This window comes from Camelus bactrianus, chromosome 3 (genome assembly GCF_048773025.1).
Source record: "Camelus bactrianus isolate YW-2024 breed Bactrian camel chromosome 3, ASM4877302v1, whole genome shotgun sequence".
NCBI classification, from domain to species: Eukaryota; Metazoa; Chordata; class Mammalia; order Artiodactyla; family Camelidae; genus Camelus; species Camelus bactrianus.
Genome location: NC_133541.1, coordinates 99331136 through 99353455, shown reverse-complemented (window position 1 = coordinate 99353455; position 22320 = coordinate 99331136). Strand labels below are relative to the sequence as shown.

The following is a 22320-nucleotide window of genomic DNA, read 5'->3' as shown; positions in this document are numbered from 1 at the left end:
ACTCCTCTCTCAGTCCTGCCAAGAACAGCAAGTCCTTCTTTCCAGCTAACTTGGCTTCCCCTCTTCAGGAAACACTGAGGGTCAGATTAGCCAGGAGAGCACACACCCCATAGCTGTCAGACCAGGACAAGCAGCAAGAGGGAAACCTCGTGTCTGGCACACAGCACTCCTGGGACTACAAGGTACTAATCACCAAGCACTGAGGCTTCAGCCCCTGCAAAAGGCACCAACTAGGGAAAGCCTTCCAAGGACATTCCAGGCATCCTTTTACGTTTAGGTGGGCCACCACCCACATAGTCATCCCAATGTCAGGGAATCCTCTGGTTCAGGCCACAACCTGGGGTTGTGCCATGTTTCCACCAGGACCAAACTCCAATAGCCCCATTCAAAAGCCACTGCCTCTCACTATATGCTGGGGGACAGAGGCTCTTAAGAGGGAAGATCTCTCTTCCAGAGATGGGAGGTGGGTAAGGGAGGGCAGCCAGCCCATTTTACTGATTCAGAGATCACAGGTCATAGAACTTGTTGCTTCTCTGGAAGGAAGGACTCCTAACCTCCCAAGGAAGCAGGTGGAAGAATGACTATATCTGCCCAGAGCCAGGGAGTGGGCTTGGAGGTGGTCCCAATGCCCCTTACCCACTCTCTCTCTAGCTGCCTGAGTATCCCCCAAAACGTAGCTCTTGTTTCCAGGGTCTGGAAGAAGGGCCTGGAGCACCCCAAAAAAATCAAAATGCCTCTTCTCAGACCCAGGCTACCCATCTGCCTTGGCCAAAACCCTGAACCCTCTCACCACTCCCCATTCACCCACCCATTAAGTTTAGTCTGGCTTATCCTGAGCCTGCCAGGAATCTTAGAACCATTTCCATTATGGCTGGTGTTTCTGCCCCCAGTTTTCTGCCAGGGCCCCCCAAGATGGCCCTAAGATGAAGGGATGGGCTGAGGCAGTGGTCCCCTGGGCCTGTGCAGAGACAATGCCCCGGGTTCTGACTCAGGGAGCTCCCAGATCTTCCAGAGACAGCAAGAGTCGGAATACCTCATCCTAGGAGGGGACCAGCTGGGCAGGGTGGTCCCCACATCTGGACTCCCTGTCCCACCCCAACCCAAGCAGCGACTCCAAGGACCCCTCCCTCCGTGCGGCTGCCACAGCCATTATGTGCCTCCTGGCCTTGCCTGCTGCCTGCCACGCCCCCCATGCAAGCCCTGCTCCAGCAGCAGACCTCAGAGCCGCTGAGGCCTGGCCGCTAAGCCGGGCTGTCAAAGTTGGGAAACTGGAAACAGAAATAAATCGTCAAAGCTGCTCCGTGGTAAAGGTGGCTGCCAGCAGGCCGCACACTCAATACCCGGGGTCCCTGGCCACCCAGCTCCCACTGGCACCACATCAACGCACACATATACACTCAGATTATACAAACGAAGAGGAGATGAGGATCAGGAGACAACTGGGCCACCAGCCCTGACCCTCCCCGCAGGCTGGCCTGGGGCTCTCTAGCGACGTCCTCTCTCCCTGGCCCAGACCCGGCCAGCCCAGGCTTCCTCTCTCGGCCCCATCTCCATGACAACCGTATCCTTTGGATGCTCCAACCGCCAAGGAATTGATCTCAAAACGTAGCTTTGTTAGCAGACCCAGGCGGGCACTGAGGGCGGAGGGCGGCGCCCGCCACCCAGCATGCTTCCCCCAACCCCAGCACCCCCATCCCCGGCCCCCAGCCCTGCTTCGGCTTCGGGAGGGGCGGGGCCCCAGAGTACGCGGGCCCTGGGGACAAGGTGGTCCCGTGGCTCCACTCACCGCTCCTGCTCCCAGGCGCTGGGTCCAGCCTCTCACGGCGGGGCCATGCGGAGGCCGCCGTCCGACTCCGCCGCCGCCTGTCCGGGCTCCCGCGCCCGCTTCTATCCTTCCCTTCAGGTGTGAGAGCCGCGGCTGTGGAGAAGCTGAGCAGAAATGGGGGGACGGACGGCAGGAGGGAGGGAAGGAAGGAGAGAAGGAGGGAGGGAGGAGCGGGAAGGGCGGGGAAGAGCGGGGAGGGGGGAGACTGCGGGCGGAGCGCGCGGGGAGCGCAGCCGGGAGGCGACAGCGGCCACCCAGGCTGCCGGCCCGCCTGCCGCTCTGCACTGAGGGACCGACCGTGCGCCGTGACCCGGCGGGGAAGGCACGACCAGCCGGTCCGGCACCGGCCCGCGCCGGCCCTTTAAGAAAGTGGGGGAGGGGAGCGCTGCGAGGTCCCGCCCCCCTCCTAGCCCAGCCGAGCTCCAGCTGTCCTCTAACCCCGGGCCAGCCTGCCAGACCCAACACCACCCCCTCGGCGGGACCCTCGGGCCACAGACCCTGAGCTCTCAGGATCCGCTCGGTCCTCCTCGGGGTGAAGGCGGGAGCGGATCCTTGCCCTCCTCCCCTGGTCTGCTTGTGGTCTGATTCCTTGCCTCTACCGACGGCCCCCCAACACACACACACACACACACACACACACCCGCCCAGGAGACCTAATCAGGCCAAGAGAAGCGAGGAGTGCAAGGGACCAAGGTGGACAATCTCAGAGAGAGGGAGGCTGAGCCCTAGCTACCTACCTACAGAGACAGACAGAGGGACAGAAAGACCTGGGGTATGGGGTGAGAAGATAGGCCTGGACAGAGCTGGAAGGAGTGCAGTGAGGACAGGTGCAGAGGAGAGGGACAAAGGAGAGAGACCCTGAGGCGGGTAGAAGGGAGGGGCTGCAGAATCCCTTTGCCAGGTCAGGGGCCCAGCACTCGGGGCTGCAGAAACTCTCTCCCCAGGAACCTGCCACATAGGCCCTGCTAGTCACCACTTTGAAGCCCTCCCCGCCTCCAGGACCCTAGCTCTGAAGACGGTTGACAGTATCGAACCTGAGCTAAACACTAAAAATTACTTCCTGGCTGTAAGGCTCTTACAGGACAAGGTTCCACCTCTCAGAGAGAAAATGAAGGGCCCACACCCACAGGGATCTAGGGAGACCAGGACTTGTGGGGAGGCAGGGCAGGTGGGCAGGCCACCTCCCACAGAGGAGGGAGATCAGGTTAGAATCAGGCCCTACCCAGGGGCTGCTCACTACACCCAGCTCCTTCCCACCTCTGTACCTGTGCAGGTGTTCCACCCTCTGGTCAGGCCTTGATCCTGCTGAGCTCAATGAACTCCTACTCAATCCTCAAATCCCTTCTTAAATGCCTCTTCCTCCATGAGGCTTTCTCTGATCTTCTTTCCACCCATACACACACAGACAGGGACCCTCTTCTTAGGGAGAAGAGGATGAGAGAAGAGAGAATTGCTGACCTGAGAGGGGTGTTTAAGCTGCCCAAGTGGCAGTAACTGGAGGTACAGGGTCTGAGCTATGATCAGTCTCCTCCCTTTTCCAGATGGGCCACAGCTGGGGTCTCAATCACCATGGTGATACTTCTGCTATTAACTATGTGCATCTACCATGTGCCAGAGTCCTCACTAAATGCTTTCCACATGTTATATTTAACCTTCAAAACAATCCTACAACCTGTTTTACAGACTCCAAAAGCATAAGCCACGAGGTCTGATCTTGCGGACACAGCTGGGCAGTTGAGAGGGAACTCTGGCCACACCCCTTCATGCCCATCAAAACTTAGGGCATTCTGGAGCCCAGAAACAAGGGGGCCACTCTACTGCAGGAAGCCAGGGCCTTCTTGAAGGGCACAGAGGGCTTCCCTGCTGTCCTGCCCTCTACATTCTAGTCTCTGCTTCCTGGAGGCAGGGCTGGGTGGCAGTTGGCAAGCAGCAGGGGCTGTGGGGGGAAGTGGAAGTGCCAGGGCTTTGCTCCCCATCCTCAGGACCCATGACCTCAAGTCACAGCTGGACCACATTTCCGAGCTTCCACTTCCTCATCTACCCAATGAGGATGGTCACAGCCCTCCTTGTGGGGCTGGGCCAGGGATGAAAGGAGCTGATGTGCTCAGTGCCTACCCACCCAGGACCTGGCCCACAGATGCACCCAACAGGCCACGGCTCTTCCCACTGTAATGAGGGACCTAATCATGGAATCAATTATTTAATCTCTGTCCACCTAGAGGGACTTTGAGCCTCCTGAAGGCATGGTCTGCCTTGTTCACAATGTATCCTTAACACCTAACACTCAGTATGGCTTAATAAATATATGCGAAAAGGAAAACCAGCTGTCTCCCCACTTAATCTGGGCCAGGCTGGTAGACAGCACCTAGTCCCTGGCCTGGGTCTGCTTCCCAGCCCTTGAAATTCCAGGAGCCTGCTGCAATGGGCATGAGCTGGCCAGGGCCAGGAGACGTGGGTTCTAGTCTGGCCACTGCTGGTTCCCGGCCATGTGGCCACGGGCAGCTATATCCCCTCCCTGACCCTCATTTTCCCATGTCAAGTGGAACTAGCTCAAAGGGCTCAAAGGATTGTCACAAGGCCACAGGTGGGCTCTTTGTGAGGAGAGTGCTTTGGGTGCCATGGGCATGGAAGAGAGGGTCATTGTTATTACTCCTTGTAGCTACTTTTGCCTTGAAAGAGAACAAAGCCAGCATCGTCCCACCCAGCAGCCAAAATACACTGTATTCCCCAGCATCCCTGCAGGGAAAGAAGCCACAGCTTCTCTCATTCCTCCAAGAAACTTCCCTTTCCTCCTGAGGATGAGTCTCAGGAAGGCAGGTTCTGGAGGCTGAAAAGGGGCAGGGGACACAGTTCCCAGCCACTCAGCCCACCACAGCCTCTGCCATGGCCTCCATTCCCAGGGTCATCCTTCTACCTGACCTCCTGCCTCCCTAGGCCCAGGCAGGGCCTCCTGCTCTTCCTCAGCCTGAACAGCGTGGGGGCATCTAGGGAGAAAACGAGGCCAAGACCTGAGACCTACCAAGCATTTGGGGAAAGCATTTGGGTCCATCACTGGCTCAGAGAACACCTGAAACACCCAATTTTCCCAAGTGCCAGCTGGAAGACTGAGGCCTGGGGAGGAGAGGCTGGGAAGGGCTTCTCCAGGCAATCCCAGGTTGCTCAGTGAGCACCTGCTGTGTGCCCAGCCATGCTCCAACCCCACCCCCAAGATAAAGGCTTCAGGCCACCTGTCCAGTATCTTCTCCTGACACCTCCCACCTCAAATGTGATGTTCCAGGACCTCTGACTCTCCACACTAACCAGACCTAATGACCTCACTTTGCTTATGCTGGTCCCCTGCCTGGGATGCCTTCCCCTTCACCCACCCCCACTTGGCTAGTTCCTCTCAACCTTACAGCTCCTTCCAGCTACTGTCCCATTTCTTTTTCCCCATTACAGCAAAGCTCCTTGAGAAAGTTGGCCATGTTCTCCAATTCCTCCCCTATTCCCTCTTTTTTTAAATTTTTTTTATTTTGGGGACTTTTTGTTGTTGCTGTTGTTTGGTGGTTTTTTGGGGGAGGGGTAATTAGGTTTATTTACTTTTTATTTTTAATGGAGGTACTGGGGATTGAACCCAGCACCTCATGCATGCTAAGCACACACTCTACCAGTGAGCTATACTGTCCCCCACTCCATTCCTTCTTGAACACACTCCAATCTGACTCTCATTCCTCATCCACACTCACTCCACTGACACTACTCATCAAAGTCACCAATACAGCTGCTGAATACGGACATACAGGTTGGGCACCACACAAGGGTGCCTGAGGGGCTAAGGAGTGGAGAGGGAGCTGAAATCCAGCCTGCTGTCCTCTCACCATGCTGTGTGCCTAGTTCAAGGCTACCTCTGGCTGGGAGAGGGACACCTTTTCACTTACACTGAGGTGTCTCCCTTTTGTGTGCCTGCACAGCCGGGTCCACCTGTATAGGGGAGGTACAGAGAGGCCACTTCTTTCTAACATTTGTACAAAGGGACTAGACAGACGACTAAGGCCTGGTCCCTAGTGACCACTATGATGCCAAATCCAAAAGTCAATTCTCAGACCTCATCTTAATTTATTGGCAGCATTTGACACAGTTGATCACCACCACACCACACCCCCCAGAGAAATATGTTCTCCCCTCAGCTTCCAGAACCACACTACCCTGGTTTCCCTCCCACTTTCCAGGCTATGCCTTCTCATTTTCTTTTGCTGGTTCCTCCTCCCCTCCCTGACCTCCAAATGCCGATGCGCCCCAGGGCTGTCCTCTGTCTTCTCCCCTTCGCTCTCCCACCTTGAGCCCACCTTGGCTTCAAGGTCCATCTAAACCCTAATGATTCTCCAGCTCCAAACTTAACCCCCTGAGGTCAGACCCCCAAGCCCAACTGCTGGTCTGAAGTGTCCACTGGGATGTCCAAAGAGCAGCTCCAACCTATCCCAACCAAAGCCTCCTCTTTGCAGTAAATGTCACCACCAGCATCCTTCCATCAGCTCAGGCAGGAAACCTGAGAGTTATCTTTGCTTCACTTTCTCTCACACCCCACTGCCCCACCTGGCTCAAGCCACCATCCTCTCTCACCAGGATAATTACTGTAGCCTCCTAACTGCTCCCCCTGCTTCCACACAGCCACACAACCAACATTCCCAACACCACAGCCAAAGGGATCCTGTTCAGCGGCAGTCAGATCATGTCATTCTTCTGCTCCAAATCCTCAAATGACTCTCTGGTCATTAAGCCTTAAGCTGAGTCTTACACTGGCTACAAAGTCCCGCATTATCTGGCACCAGTCACCTCTCTGACCTCACACCTCTCCTGGCCTCCTCGCTTTTCCTCTAACACACCAGGCACATTCCTACCTCAGGGCATTTGCACTTGCTATCCCTGTGCCTGAAACCCTCCTCCCTGGGGTAGCTGCATGACTCACCCCTTACCCACTTCAGCTCTTCATTCAAATATCACCTTCCCTGACCACCCTACCTAAATACTACCCCCTCCCTCACCCACCTCTCCCTTTCCCTGCTTTCTTTTCCTCCATAACACAGATCTGTATACTACATGTTGATTCTAGTTATTGTCTGTCTCCTGACCACCACGACCATTACTGGACCATAAACTCCAGGAGGGCAGGAAATCTGTTCCTTCACTTCTGTATCCTGAGGGCCTAGAACACTGCCTGGCACATTGTAGGCCCCCAGTAAGCACTCAGATAATGAACACACCAACAGACAAAGACAGAAGATAACTGCAGATACTAAAAAAGTGCTTTGAAACAAATAAACAGAAAAAATGGGGCTGTGACTGCACCTAGCTGGAAGGGTGGGAACTCCTTCAGCCAGGTAATCAAAGGAGGTCTCTCTGAGGAGGTGTCCCCAAGCTGGGCACACACCTCTCCGGGCCCCCAGTGCCATGGTCTTCCTCCATCACGGCACATACACACTGGCCATTACTGTCTGGACTGGATGATCCAGGAGAGCAAGGTCCCTTCTCCCTCCTCTCTGGGTCCCCAGATCCTCCTGACCCTAGGGCCAGCACACAGGAGGCACCCAAAAGGTGATAAAGCCCAAGAATGGATGCTTGAGCAATCATGGTGGAATCCACGCATAGCCCCTGGACTCTGGCTGGGCCCAAGGTAGGGAAGCCATGTGGTGAGGAGTAGGGCAGGGGGCCAGAGTGGCCAGAGGTGGAATCCTGGGAGCCTCAGGGTCTCACCTGTACATCCCAACATTACCTGCCACTCCTGTGTTAACTAGGAGGGAGTGTACGGTGGAAAGACCCTTCTTGCTGGCAGCCCCTGGCTGTGAGGGTAAAGATTCATCCATTCCTTCAACAAACATTTACTGAGCACCTATTGTGCGCCTGTTTGCCAGGCCCTGGGAGGGGGCATGCAGGACTCAGACGAAGTCCCTCTCTCCACAGCACAGACGATTTTCCAAGGGAAATATCCCAGTAGGTGGAGCTTCCTAGAGAATGCTGCTTATCTGCTTCACTCTATTTACCACAAGATGAAATCAAATTTTAGGTATGGGTTTTACTAGTCTCCTGCCTACAATCTCACCAGGACTGTGAATCTTATTACTAGGGGACCTCCAGCATCTAGTAAGGGCCTGGAGTGTAGTAGGAGCTCAGTAAGTGCTGAATGGATGGATGGATGAGTGGACAAATCAGTAGTAGAATATGAGCAGGCCCCTGAAGAAGGTGACAATTTGAGCTTGCAGCCCAAAGGAGAAGGCAGGGCACCGTCTCAGCAAGGTAGGGTAGAAGGAAGGTCCCCTGGAGGAGAGCAAGGCCATGGGCAAGAGGGAAGGGAGACTGCTCAGGCTCTGACAGCTGCCTGGCCCATCCCCTCCCCCAGCAAGTGTGGCCCTGCCAGCACTGGTCCAGGGCTGGTGGACAAAGCCCCACAAGGAGTGCCAGGGACTTGCGGTGTTTAGAGCCAGCCGGCTGCAGGCCCAGGGCACAGGCAAAGCCTGGCCCAGAACTTTGTCTGAGAGCCTTTGTGGACCTCTGGGAGCCCATCCAGGAGAATGCCGGGAACTGGCCAGGGTGAGATGGGGTACATTCGCCTGCTTCTGGAGGTCCAGCTGGCCATCCAGGCCTGGGTTAATGGGGGGGGGGGAGGTAAGGAAAGGATCTCCTTCTGCCACTCAAAGCCTTACCCTTGGGGAGCTAACATCACCCCATCTCAGGAAATTAGAGCTGCTAGGATTACAGTCGCCAGTAGACCTCATCCAGGTTACTGAGGCCCAGAGGATAGGGCTCAACTGGGGCTCACAGAGTTAGGGTTAAAGCCGGCCCTCACCCCAGTGTTGCCCCAGGAAGCCCAGCCGGAGGGAGGAGGACAAGCCTTTTTCAAAGCGAAGGGACACGAGACGTGTTGAGTCCGGCCTGGGGAGACGCGGGGAGATGCGGCCAACGGGGAAGGTCCCGGGAGGGCGAGCTTGGGAATGGAAGGGTAGCCCTGCGAGACCCACGAGCCTCTCTGCCTCCCTCTGCTGGCCGCACTCGGGATTACCAGAGCGTCTCGCGCGCGTCACGGAGCCACGCACGGTCCTGGGTCCTCCGCGCTGGGCAGCCCAGGATTCTCTCTCTCAATATCTCTCTTATCCAGAAGGGAAGCGAATAGAGGTCATATGAGTCATCCCCCTGCCTCAGCACCAGGCCCAGCTGCGCCCGAGGTCCAGTCGCAGTCCCTCTGTAACCAGCCTGTAACCAGTGCTGGGATGCTCGCTCGTACAGGAAGTCCTTTACCTGGACCAACCTGAGTATTTCCTTAACTTGGCTCTGGTTGTCCCCGAAAGCCATTCTCTTCCACAATACAGACGGAAAACTGAGGCATCACTGATTATCCCACGGTGACCCAGGCCCGCTCTTCCTTGGAACTGAGGGGAGTGCAGGTATCTCTCCTCAGCGCAGCCGGGAAGGACAGTCTAACTGGCTGAGAAGCTGGAAGCCGCCCCGCCCAACCCCTTCCGGCGCCCTTCCGAAAGCAGTCAGTCCAGGAACCGGATCTTATGGTATCGGAGCGCCACCTGCTGGTATCTGTGAGAATTGCACCTACACTACCAAGCGCAACCACCGGCTTGGAGACCGCGGGTAATAACCGCAGCCGCTTTTATTAAGACGGTTCTGTGAGCCAGGTTCATGCTAAGTTCTTGGCATTATCTCATTTCACACATTATCTCATTTCATCCTCACAGCAACCCTATAAGGTGGACATCATGTATTCCATTTTACTCATGAGGACACTGAAACTAGGAAAGTGTCCTACCGCAGACCATACCTCAAGTAAAAAAGAGCCCAGACTCCACTCTCTGGTGTGTATTTTGTCCCTGGTGTGTACTTTAACTGGACCCTTCCGCCTGCACTGGAGTGGATGGGGGCAGTGACAGCTGGGAAATGAGCTCTATAGGGGTGACTTCCCCCTTCCTACATCCCTCCCCAACCTTGGGTACAATTCATCTCAGCTTAGTATAGCAGGATCCCTCAGTCTGTCTTGTCCCATCACTGTGCTTGTCCTTCTCTCCTGACAGCTTGAGAGGTCCTCTATGGCAGGACCAGGGCAAATCTGTTCCAATATCCCCTCCGTTCAGGACTGATAACTGAACCTACGACCTCGTGCATGCTAGGCATGCGCTTTACCACTGAGCTAAACCCTCCCCCCAGATGTTTTGAAGTTAAAGTCAATAAGATGAGATGAGGAACTGGGTGTAGGATATAAGAGAAAGAGGAGTCAAGAGTGAAGCAAAACGTGAGAGCATGAACAACAGCAAGGATAGAGCTGCCAGGAACTAAGAGGGGAAGCGGGGGAGAACGTGTTTGAGGAGGACAGGTGGAGGCTGAGACATCAGTTGGCCACCCAACTGGAGATGTCAGATAGCCAGATACATGAGGAAGGTCTGGGTACTGGACATTCGGGAGATGGACATTCAGGAGAGGTCATGGGGCCACCTAGGAGCGGAGGAGTGGGGGCTGTGTCAGAAGGCCAGGAGAGGAGCCCTGAGGGCCTCCCATATGAAGAAGTGGGAGGGGAGAAAAGGGAGAAACAAGCAGGGCTCAGAAGGAGTGTCCAGAGAGGTAGAAGAAAAGCAGGAAAGCGTGGGATCCCGTCACCAAATGAAGAAACAGCATCAAGGAGGAGAGAGATGGACCAAGTCAAATGCTACTGATGGATCAAGTGAGATGAGAGCTTAAAACTGACCTCTGGATTTAGCAACATGGATGTCAGTGGAGACCTTGACAAGAGCCATCTTAGTGGGAAGGGTTGGTAAGAACCTGATGAGACAGGAATTATGAAATAATAATTAACAAGCTTGATAGCAGCCTATTCACAGTAGCCAAAAGGTGGAAACTTAAGTGTCTAATAGATAAATGGATAAATAAAATGCCATAGAGGAGATCTTCAGAGGTATGCCACTGAGCTCTGTCCTTGGCCCTAGGGACTTATCTGGTCCATAGGCTTCATTTGGTTTTTTAACCAGTAATCTGGATGAAGACCTAGAGGCATGCTCACTGAGCCTGCTGAGACTGGAAGATGGAGGGAGATGACATCTGAAGCCATAAAGAGGAAACAGAGTGAGTGGTTAAGACCATGATGTCTGGATCCAAACTGCCAGGCTCTATTCCCAGCTCATTAATGACTGAGTCAACATAGGCAAGTTACTTAACCTCTCTGGGCCTCAATTTCCTCATCTCTAAAATAGGGATAATAGTAGTTCTCCAGTCGGGTTGTTCTGAGGTCTGAATGAGTTAGCACGCCGAGTTATATGGTAACTATATGTGAGTTTGCTAATCTCATCACTATCAGGACTGGACAGAGGGTTAAGTCAGAATGAACAAAATTGAATTTAATGAGAACAAATGGAAAAAAAATCAAATTCCAACAAAGTAACTGTACAAGTTCAGGGTCAAGAAGACCTGGCTGGGCACCCATCCATTCATCTGTCCATGAGAAATGGCTCAAGGTGTCCAGTTGATTTCCAGGGCAACTCAGCCAACCCTGTCATTATGACCTTCAGCAGTAGTCACTGAGGTATAGCACCCAAAACCAAGGAGGTGACAACCCCACCGTGTTCTGAACTTCAAACTTAGTGGCGAAGATCATCTTTTGTTGGAGGGAGTGTAAAATGGTACAACTTTGTAAAAAGATCGAGTAGTTTCTTATAAAACTAAACACACACCTAAACTATGACCCAGCAATTCCATTCCTAGGTATGCAAGAGAAATGAAAACATATGTTCACACAAAGACTTGTACAAGAATGTTTATGGCAGCTTTATTTACAATGGCCCCAAACTGGAAATGGCCCAAGTGTCCATCAAGAGGTGAATGGATTAACAAGCTGTTATACATCTATACAATGGAACTCTACCCAGCAATAAAAAGGAGCAAACGACTGACATATGCAATCATGTGGATGAATCTCCAAAACATTATGCTGAGTGAAAGAAGCCAGACACAGAAAAAGAGTGGATACTCTATGACTCCATTCTTATGAAGGTCCAGAATGGGCAGAACTAAGCTACTGTGAAAGAAACCAGAACAGTGGGGTCAGGGGGTAACTACGAGGCTTTCTGGAGTGATGCAAATATTCTATATCTTGATAGGAGCTGGGGTATACAAGTACATGCATTTGTCAAAACTCAACGAATGATATACTTAAGATTTGTGCATTTCTTAGCAGTCTACCCAGGCAATAGAAATAAAAGCAAAAATAAACAAATGGGACCTAATTAAGCTTACAAGCTTTTGCAAAGCAAAGGAAACCACAAGCAAAACAAAAAGACAACCTGCAGAATGGGAGAAAATATTTCAAAATATGAGACTGACAAGGGCTTAATTTCCAGAATATATAAGCAGCTCATACAACTTCATAAGAAAAAAAAAAAAAAAAACCCAATCCAAAAGTGGGCAGGAGACCTAAACAAGCAATTCTCCAATGAAAACATACAAATGGCCAATAGGCACATGAAAAAATGCTCAATATCACTAATTACCAGAGAAATGTAAATCAAAACTACAATAAGGTATTACCTCACACCAGTCAGAATGGCCACCATTAAAAAGTCCACAAATGATAAGTGCTGGAGAGGCTGTGGAGAAAAGGGAACCCTCCTACACTGCTGGTGGGAATGTAGTTTGGTGCAGCCATTATGGAAAACAGTATGGAGATTCCTTAAAAGACTTAAAATAGATTTACCATATGACCCAGCAATCCCACTCCTGGGCATATACCCAGAGAGAATGCTAATTCTAAAAGATACATGCACCCCAATGTTCATAGCAGCACTATTTACAATAGCCAAGACATGGAAACAACCTAAATGTCCATCGACAGACGACTGGATAAAGAAGCTGTGATATATTTATACAACGGAATACTATTCAGCCATAAAAGAGAATAAAATAGCGCCATTTGTAGCAACATAGATGGAACTGGAGATTGTCCTTCTAAGTGAAGTAAGCCAGAAAGAGAAGGAAAATTACCATATGATATCATTTATGTGTGGAATCTAAGAAAAAAGACAAGTGAACTCATTTACAAAACAGAAACAGACTCACAGACATAGAAAACAAACTTATGGCTACCAGGGGGAAGAGGGTGGGAAGGGATAAACTGGGAGTTCAAGATTTACAGATGCTGGCTACTATATATAAAACAGATGGGCAACAAGTTTACACTGTATAGCACAGGGAACTGTGTTCAATATCTTGTGGAAACCTATAGTGGAAAAGAATATGAAAATGAATATATGTACGTATAAGAATGACTGAACTATTATGCCGTGCACCAGAAATTGACACAACATTGTAAACTAACTATACTTCAATAAAAAAAAAGATTTATGCATTTCATTATATAGGTTTTTGTCTCAAAAAAGCAAAGAACCATACACAAATATTGAACTCTAGTTAGTGATATGCATGTTGAAGTGTTGGGGGGTGAAGTGTACCTGCAACTCACTTTGAAATACATCCAAAAATGAAGATGAACTGATGGAGAGAGATGCACAGACGATGAGAAAGCAAACACAGTATAATGTAAATTGTCAATTCTGAGTGGTGGCTAGATGGGTGTCGCAATAAAAGGTATTCAATTTTTCTGTATGTTTAAAATTGTAATATTAAAATATTAGGTAGAGAAGACAACTGATGGTTAAGGGGTGGAGAAAGGGGCACCTTCACGCAGCTGTGACCCATCAGGGGCCAAAAGTGGCGCCACCTTCTGGGGAGCAATTTGTCAATACGTATCAAAAGCGTTAATGTCCCTGCTCTTCAACCCAGCAGTTCCGTTGCTAGGAATGTATCTTAAAAAAATTAAACATGGATGTGGGCAAAGATGTAGCTACAAGGCTTTTAACTGAAACATTAATTATGATAGCAAAACGTCCTAAATGTCCTAAAATAGGGCGTGGTCAGAGACATCACAGAGTCTTTATGCACTGGAATATTTGCAGCAGTTAAAATGGCACATCACAAATATTTGCTGAAATGGAAAGACATTCTCTCTCTATATATATAAACTAGTTGAGAAGGAAAAGCAGGTTTCTGGGGTTATTCCCCTCACTAAAGGTCCCAGCCCGCAGAGGGTGGGAAGGGATAGACTGGGATTTCAAAATTGTAGAATAGATTAACAAGCTTATACTGTATAGCACAGGGAAATATATACAAGATCTTATGGTAGCTCACAGAGAAAAAAAATGTGACAATGAATATATATATGTTCATGTGTAACTGAAAAATTTGTGCAACTGGAATTTGACACAACATTGTAAAATGATTAGAAATCAATAAAAAAATGTTAAAAAAATAAATAAAAAGGTCCCAGCCCATGACACAGGGTACTCAGTGCACCACCCCATCCCATCCCAATCCCTGGAGTTATTGGGGAGCTTTAATTTCTTCTTAGTACAGCTGGCTCTGTTTCCTCATTCCCATGAAATTCTCCATTTCCCATCTGCCTCTCACCTCCTGCACACTGTCCTGTTTCCCCTGTACTGTCTCTTGGGAACACCCCTTATTCCTTCACACGGCCAGTGCCACCCGCTGGACTCACAACTTGACTGATACCTGGGGCAAGGGGAGCATTCATGGTGTGATTGATCTTGTGAGGCGGGGGGCATCCCCCAGGGGGTCAGGATTGCAGCCTTTGCTCCCCCATTCTAGAGGAGGCCACTGCCACTGGAACCTGGATTTGCCCCACTCCCACGACGCCAGCCCCAGGCTCGGGGAGGACGAAGATGATGGACAGTGAGAGCGAATGATTGTTGAGAGCTTGTGGGGAGGGCAGTGCTTCGGAACCATTTCCCCTCATCTCTAGCATGGCCCTTGGAAACTCAAACTTCTTTCTTTACTATCAGAATCATTTCCTTCTCTTTGTTCCTTTCCTCAACCTCCCAGAACAGACCTATCTTCACAACCAAATGACCCTTCAAAATGTTAAGTTAAACAATAACTGCCTTTCTCCCCTAAAAGGCTTCCTACCACCAGCTTTTGCCTTGCGCTTTATTAACACACGCATTGGTGTCAGTCTGGAAGGAGACTCCTAAGGAGCTAAAAGGGCTTGTCTTTGGGTGGTGGGGTTGTGACTGTTTTTCCCTTGTGTGTATTTTCTAATTTCCCTACAACAAACCCATATTTTCTCGTGTATTGAGAAAAAAGCAGTCACTACAGAAGCAGCCATTCTCATCCAAAGTATACCCAGAGGAGAGCTGCTCATGAGATGAAGGGCTAGAAAGGTGCTTTATGGGGTGCTGGGGCCACTGAAGCTGGAGAGAAGGTGGGCATGGGGGTGAGAGGGCACAGACCTCTCTGAAGCCAGCTGGGGCCTGCGTGCAGCAGACAGGGGTGCGTACTCTGTGCTCCACAGGGTGAGCGAGTTCCAACCAGACAGACAGGCCGGTTTGGTCTCACTAGAAGGCGCTGTTCTACAATGGAATGGGCTGCCCATTAAGGCAGCGAGCCCCTTGCCACATGAGATGTGCAAGCAAAATGGACAGTTGTCAAGAGGGTTAGAGAGATTTCTAGGCTGACTAAGAGAATGGATTAAGGGTCTCTGAAGTCCCTTAGAGCAACCCAGAGTGAGTTTTTAGTCTCCCTGACTGAAGTGTCAAAGGAGCTTAAATGCTATTTCTGACATTGGTGGCAGAGAGGGTGATCAGGGAGGACTTTCTGGAGGAGGAGGCTTCCAGCTTCCCATCATCCCCGTAACCCTGCTGCCCTAGCCCTCAGCCAAGGGGAAGATCAGAAAGGGGGCTGATGTTGCTATACATTGTTTTTCCCATGGTGATGGGGGCATACAACTGAGCTCACCCCAGAACCCCTGAACGCCTCCTCCCCAGGGGCCTCTGGGAGGGGTCTCAAGTCCTAGCCTCCCTCCCCAGGCTGCCCTGGCCCTGCCCAAGAGGGACTGTGCCCTGATGAGGCAGGGAAACTTGGGGTGAGGTAAGGCCCTAGAGACAGATAAACAAGCCAGAGCTCATGCGCAGATGAACTCACTCAGGGTAGGGCAGTGTTAGGGCACAGGCTGAGAGGTCCAGCAGGCCTGCTCTGAATCCCCTGCTGAGTGACCTTGGGCAAGTGGTTCCACTTCTCTGGGCCTATGAGGATGTGGCTGTGAGGATGAAATGAGATGCCCTGGATGGCGATGAGCTCATGGCTTCCTTTTTTTCCTCACACACACACAGCCACTCGGAGGCGGAAACAAACCGCAGAGCCCCGCAGAGGTTCACCCCAGACCTGCCTGCCCATGTCCCCCAACCCCCCAACCTTTCCTCCGCCACCCCTCGGCTTCCTCGGCTGTCCCCACGCGGCCCTTGTCGGTACTGCAGCAGCTGGCCCTGCTCACCCAGTCTGGGGCCCCCACATACCTTGATGCATTGCAAAGGTGAGGTATGGAGACATCTCCTGGTCTCTGGCAGGCATGCCCTGGTCTTCAAAACTTCAAAGTTTTGTCGTCATTCTCAGAGCCCAGCCTCAACCCTAGGTATGGCTCTGGAATCTCCTTGCTGGTTCCAGGCCAACGGTAGGAGCCCGAGAAGCAACACTGAGCCCTGCTGGCTAGGGTGGCCAGTGTGGGCAGGAAGGAGGTAGGCATAGTAGTGCTTGAGAGAGAAGTTCACAGAATGATCCAGGGCCTCTGGGAGTGTCCAGACACACATGCAAACCCACATGCCCAGGCCTCCGCGTGCACACATGCACACGGGCACACACCCGCAAGCACTAAGCGCCCGTGGGCACGCACTTTCCCTCCCACACATAGGGACATCACCACTCAGTCAGCCCCTTTTTCCAAGCAGCCATCCCTCTGTCCCCTGTGTTCCCCCTCGGCCCACCTCCTGCCCACAACCTGAGGAAACCAGTGATTACTGTAAATTGAAAATACAAACTCCTTTCTATGGCCTAAAGCCCTGGATCACCTAGCCCACTCAGACCACATCTCCCACCTCCATCCCCTCCCCATTACTCACTATTTCTCCAGCAAAAACAGGCAGCACTCAATCACACTGCAGGTCCCCAGTACTTATTACTTCCTCTCCCCAAAATGTTCTTCCTCCAGATCCTCCATGGCTGCCTCCTTCCCTTCTTTTAGGTCTCAGTTTAAATGCCACCTTCTTCCAGAAAACCAGAGCTAAGAGGCTCCCCTCCCTCCATTCTCACCAAACATGTCTCCTTCAAAATGGATATTCTGTTCATTAGAGAAATACAAATCACAACCATCTGACATTCATTAGGATGACTACTAAAAAAAGAAAATGCAGAAAATAACAAGTGTTGGTGAGGATGTGGAGAAATTGGAACCCTTGTGCACTATTAGTGGGAGTGTAAAAGGGTGCAGCCACCGTAGCAAACAATATGATGGTTCTTCAAAAAAATTAAAAATAGAGGGGAGAAGATACAGCTTAGTGGTAGAGTGTGTGCTCAACAAGCTTGAGGTTCTGGGTTCAATCCCCAGTACCCCCAGTAATAAATAAATAAACAAATAAATGAAACTAATTACCTCCTCCCCCAAAAAATGTTTTTAAATAAATAAAAATAAAATAGTTGACAAAAAAAATTTTTTAATTAAAAATAGAATTAATAACAATTTCACTTCTGGGTATATACACTAAAGAACTGGAAGCAAGTTTTGAAGAGATATTTGTACATCCATGTTCATAGTAGCATTATTCACAATAACCAAGATGTGGAAGCAACCCAAGTGTCCATCAGTAGATGAATGGATAAATGAAATGTGGTATGTACATACAATGGAATATTATTTAGCCTTTAAAAAGGAGGGGAATTCTGACACACATTACAACATGGATGAACCTTGAGGACATTATTCTAAGCAAAATATGCCAGTCACAAGAAGACAAATACTGCATGATTCCACTTATTTGAGCCACATAGAGTATAGTTAAATTTGCACAGACAAAAAAATAGAATGGTGGCAGCCAGGGTCTGGGGTGGATGCAGAGAATGGGGAGTTATTATTTAATGGGTAGTTTCAGTTCTGCAAGATGAAAAGAGTTCCAGAAATGGATGGTGGTGATGGTTGCACAACTATGCGAATGTGCTTCATGTCACTGAACTGTAAACTTAAAAATGGTTAAGATGCTGATTTTATGTTATGTGTAGCTTACCACAATTAAAAATAATAAATTTTTTAAAAATCAAAACTTTTCTTTGCTTGTTCAATCCTGCCTCACTCATTAAACAGTGAACTCCAGAAGAGCAGGGCTCTGTCTGTGAGGTGCATCTACTATGTGCTGCCAGTCACCAAGGACAATGGGAACAAGACAGACAAGGTGTCCACCTACCTGAGGCCCACAGCCTGGCAGGGAGGAGAGAAAGATGCTGAATAAATGAGTAAACAAAATTATCACCTATCAAGTGAAATGTAGAATGGCTTCACTAGGGAGAAATCAGCTGGGGCAGTCAGGCACACCATCCTGGAGGAGGTGACATTTATGCTAAGACCCCAGAAACGATAGTCAGTCATCAAGCATCTGGGAGACCAGAGCTGCAGAGAGGGAACAGCAAGTGCAAAGGCCCTGAGGTGAGCACAAGCCATATGCTAGAGGAACAGCTAGAGGAAGTAGGAAACAGGGTAAATAGGAAAAGAGGAGGACTCGAGAGAGGGAAAGGGATGGAGGGCATTGTTGGTGGCAGGGAGGAGGCCCCACCAAGTCACTAACCTCCTCTTCCACAACAGGTGAGCTCCTGTGAATGGTGGCCTCTAAGTGCCATGTGGGACACTAAATGCTTTTTATGCATTAGCTCAGAGAATGTTCACTGTGGTCCTGGGTGCAGGTGCAGTCATTGTCCTGTGGTATCAAAGAGGAAATAGAGTCAGAGAGCTTGGGTGAGTTGGTGGGACTAGAGCCAGAGGCAAACAGTGCAGAGGGAGGCTTTACTACCCCCCACCCCCCATCCCCTACTGCCCCCCGGCCCCTGTGCAGCCTGCCTTCCCCCAGCCCTTCAGAGACCCAGTCTGAGGAGGCTCTTCCCTCCCACCTAGCTGCACTCCCATGCCCACTCCCTCTGCCTCAAGAGCCAGGGCCTTCTACAGGCCTGGGCTGCTGGCTGACCACTGCCAAAGGGTTTCCATTGCTCCCTTCACTGCCTCCCAAAAGCAAGCCAAGGAGAGAGAACCCACCCCCTCGCCCTCACCCACTAGGGGCAGCGCTGGGAGAGGGAAGACAGAAGCCCTCTCCAGCTTCACAATAGCCTCCTCTGAGGCTCCTCTGCAGGTCCTGTCCTTGGGGAGGCCTGTCTTAAGGTGAGGGAAACAGGGACCCCCTGGAGCTTGCAGGCTGGATGGCAGCCTGGTAGTCAGTGAAGATGTCCTCCAAGGCCAAGGACAGCATCATCTTTAAGCCTGAGGGGACTGTGCTGCCCTAAACCCTGGACTGTGGTACAGGGGGAGAGCGGGACCCCCAGGGAGAGCCTAGGCCTTCCACCAGCTGGGAGGGATATAAAGAAAAGGAGGTGGTTCCATCTCCTGTCTTCACTCCTGGGCTCAGGGAGCCTTATCCACCACCCTGGCGGCACCACAGAGGGAACACCCAGTAGTAGGGAAGCCTTGGTCCCCATTCTCACAGCTCCCCATCCTAAAATAGACATGGAGGGGGTCTTCCACTCAGAGCCCATTACACTTCAGGACCCTGCAGAAAATGGAAATGCAGAGTCTCTTGTCCAAAAAGCAAGGAGAAAGTGCCTAATTTTAAAGGCACTCAAATATAAAACTGAATATGGGAAGAAGGTATAGCTCCGTTGTAGAGTGTGGGCCTAACATGCATAAGGTCCTGGGTTCAATCCCCAGTACCTCCATTAAATAAATAAGTAAATCTAATTACCAGCCCCTGTCTCAAAATAAAAATAAAATAGTTGGATAAAACTAATATATATAACGCTTTTCTCTTTCCTATGTGGTCTATCTCTCAACTTGTCATGATGTTTTTTATTTGCTATTTAATGTCATTCTAAGTAAAGAAAAATTAACACCTTTGACTAGCATGACCTTTACCCTTCACCTTTATATTGTGCAATGCCAATTTTAAATGCAAATATAAGGACAGTACACTTTTATGCAGAATCATCAAAATTATATGGTTTGTATTTTGTATGCACATGTATTTCATTTTTACCTCAGGGGTGGAAACACCGCACAAACTCAATTGTTTTTATTTCACTTGGTTCCTGCACATCTACCAATACTCCCTACCTTTGGCTTACTGATTAGTAAGGAAGGACTGAAAGGAAAAAGGACTGAGGGTTTCTCAATCCTTCCCTGTGCCGTCTTCATGGTCAGCATATGGTGTTGGCTTCTCCAGGGAAATAATACCCTGGTAGGGAAGAAGCCTTGACAAAGAAGCGGGGCAGGGGAGTCTGAAGAGTTACTACGGGGCTATGACACTCTGGCCTGGCTGCTCCTCATGGAAGACCCGTGGGACATGAGGGCATGAAGGTGACAGGTTGTCGTGGGAGCTCTGAGTTCCCTCCATTGGGCCTTATTCCACTCTGACCATGCCACCCCCTGCCTAGAACCTTCTGTGGCTCCCTAGTGCCCTCAGGATAAAATCCATAGCTCTATGCCTGAGCCCCAAGGCCCTGCCTCCCCTCCCACCACTGCTCATTGCCATACACTCTGCTGCAGCCATAGCCCTGCCCTCCTTGAACTCTGAGCTTGGGGCCTGCTTTTCTTTTCCTGCAGCTAGAATCCTCTTCCCCATCAAGCCCTGATTTCTGGCTAATGCATACTCATCCTTTGGGTCCTGATAAGAATATCACCTTCTCCAAGAAGATTTCCCTCACTTCCCAAGCTGAGTCAGGCACCTCCCCTGGACTCTCACAGGCCCCATACTCCCCCATCACTGCCCAGCAACCTGTCTTCTTCTGTCACTACAGACGGGCTCTGAGAAAGCAGGACTGGCTCCATACAGGTCAATAGCCCTAAACCTCAACACATATTAGGTGCTCTATAATGGTTGTTGAGTGAATGCCTGAGTTCACAGCAGTGGCAGTCCTTGACTCTGCCCAAGCTATTGTCTCACAGGTCAGGCCCAGGCCGGGGAGGAGGGACTAACAGGCATGACTCACCTACTATGTTCCAGGCTCCAATGGCACTTCGCATTCTGACCTCATTCTTTACTCTCATCCTGCCCAGGAAGGGGGTGTCCTTGTACCTGTTACACAGATGAGGAGACAGAGGATGGGACCATCCTCTTTTCTCTCCAACCCCACCACCCCCACCCCCACCCCCACCATCACACACATACATCCAAGCCCCAGCCAGAGTGACCAGACAAACAGCCTCTCAGCCAGGCCAATCCAGATGTCCTATTTTCTTGGCCAGTCCCAGAGAGAACACAGTCCCAGCTGGGGCCCATCCTTTCTCCCTCCCCCCTCTTCCTCCCCCTCCCCACTTCCTTCCTTCCTGCTCTTGGATATTCCCTTTGCAGGAAAGGCCGCAGGTTCCGGGGCAAGGCCCCCAGGTCCAGCTGCCCAGGCCAGGACACATGCTTCCTCCATCAACTAGCCCTCTCTGCCCTCCCCGGGGGCCGGAAATATGATCCAGGCCTAGGGAACATGGGAGCATTGCACAGGGGACAGCCCAAGGTCATCTTGTCCCTCCCTCAGCCTCCAGCCCCAGCCCAGTCAGAGGAGTTCTAGAGCTCATCCTGGAGGCCTGGAGTTGGGCACTGAGCATGGTAAGGGCTCATGGTAGTCACTCAGCCTGTGAGCTGGTCATGATTCTTCAGGAAGACCCTGAGCGTTTGTCAACATAATAACCTCTGGGATCTCACGTGCTGAGTCACTTTACATAGCGCCCGGTACAAAGTGAGCGCTCAGCTGTCAGTGTCTGTGATCAATATTATTTTCATCAACATCATCATCATCAGATTTAATCCTCACAACTATCCTGGGAAGTAGATAGAGTTTTTAATCCTCATTTTATACATCAGGACACTGAGGCTTAGAAAGGGGGAAGCGACTTGCCAAGGCTCCTTCAGCAAGTATCAGAACGGAGCGCAAACCCAGATCAGACCCATAGTCTTCCTCTTTCACCGCTCAGCTGCCCACCCATCTATTCTTGGTGATTCCAGCATAATTCTTTACCTGCTGGGTGCCTCAGTTTCCCCATTTACGCAGTGAGGAGGAAGATGGAAGAGGCATCTCCAACGACCTATAAGTCTAAGGGAACGCACTCACTAATCCACTGAGCAGAGGCTTGCTGCGTGTTATCCTGATGCCAGACCAGAGACGGGCACAAGAAAACATTTCTGTCCTTGGATGGTCCTACAGGCCAAGGTCACCCAAGTCCAGGACAGACTGCAGGAGTCTAACCTGGATCCTACCTGCTGTAGCTCCATCTATTTCCCCAAAACACAGAAAAGAAAAAACCTCAGATTGTTGGAGAGGGAAAGGGCACCCCAGGACTGCTGAAGATTGGGTAACAGGTCCAGTCTGGTGGACAGAGAACTGAGGTG

At 50.8% G+C, this 22320-nt stretch overlaps 1 protein-coding gene across 14 annotated transcripts in view; it reads right to left on the bottom strand.

The window, feature by feature from the left end:
- Positions 1-22320, bottom strand: part of PSD2 (pleckstrin and Sec7 domain containing 2) — a 130663-nt gene that overhangs the window by 69218 nt on the left and 39125 nt on the right. For 11 of the 14 annotated variants that reach the window (XR_012505660.1, XR_012505661.1, XR_012505659.1 and 8 more), the window contains 2 exons: positions 20930-21015; positions 1787-18654 (listed from right to left, as the gene is read on the bottom strand). The gene's annotated coding sequence lies outside the window, so the exon portion shown is untranslated. Of the gene's footprint in view, positions 1-1786; positions 18655-20929; positions 21016-21108; positions 21169-22320 lie in introns of those variants that run through there. The other 3 variants (XM_074360766.1, XM_074360764.1, XM_074360771.1) reach the window with 3 other exon arrangements.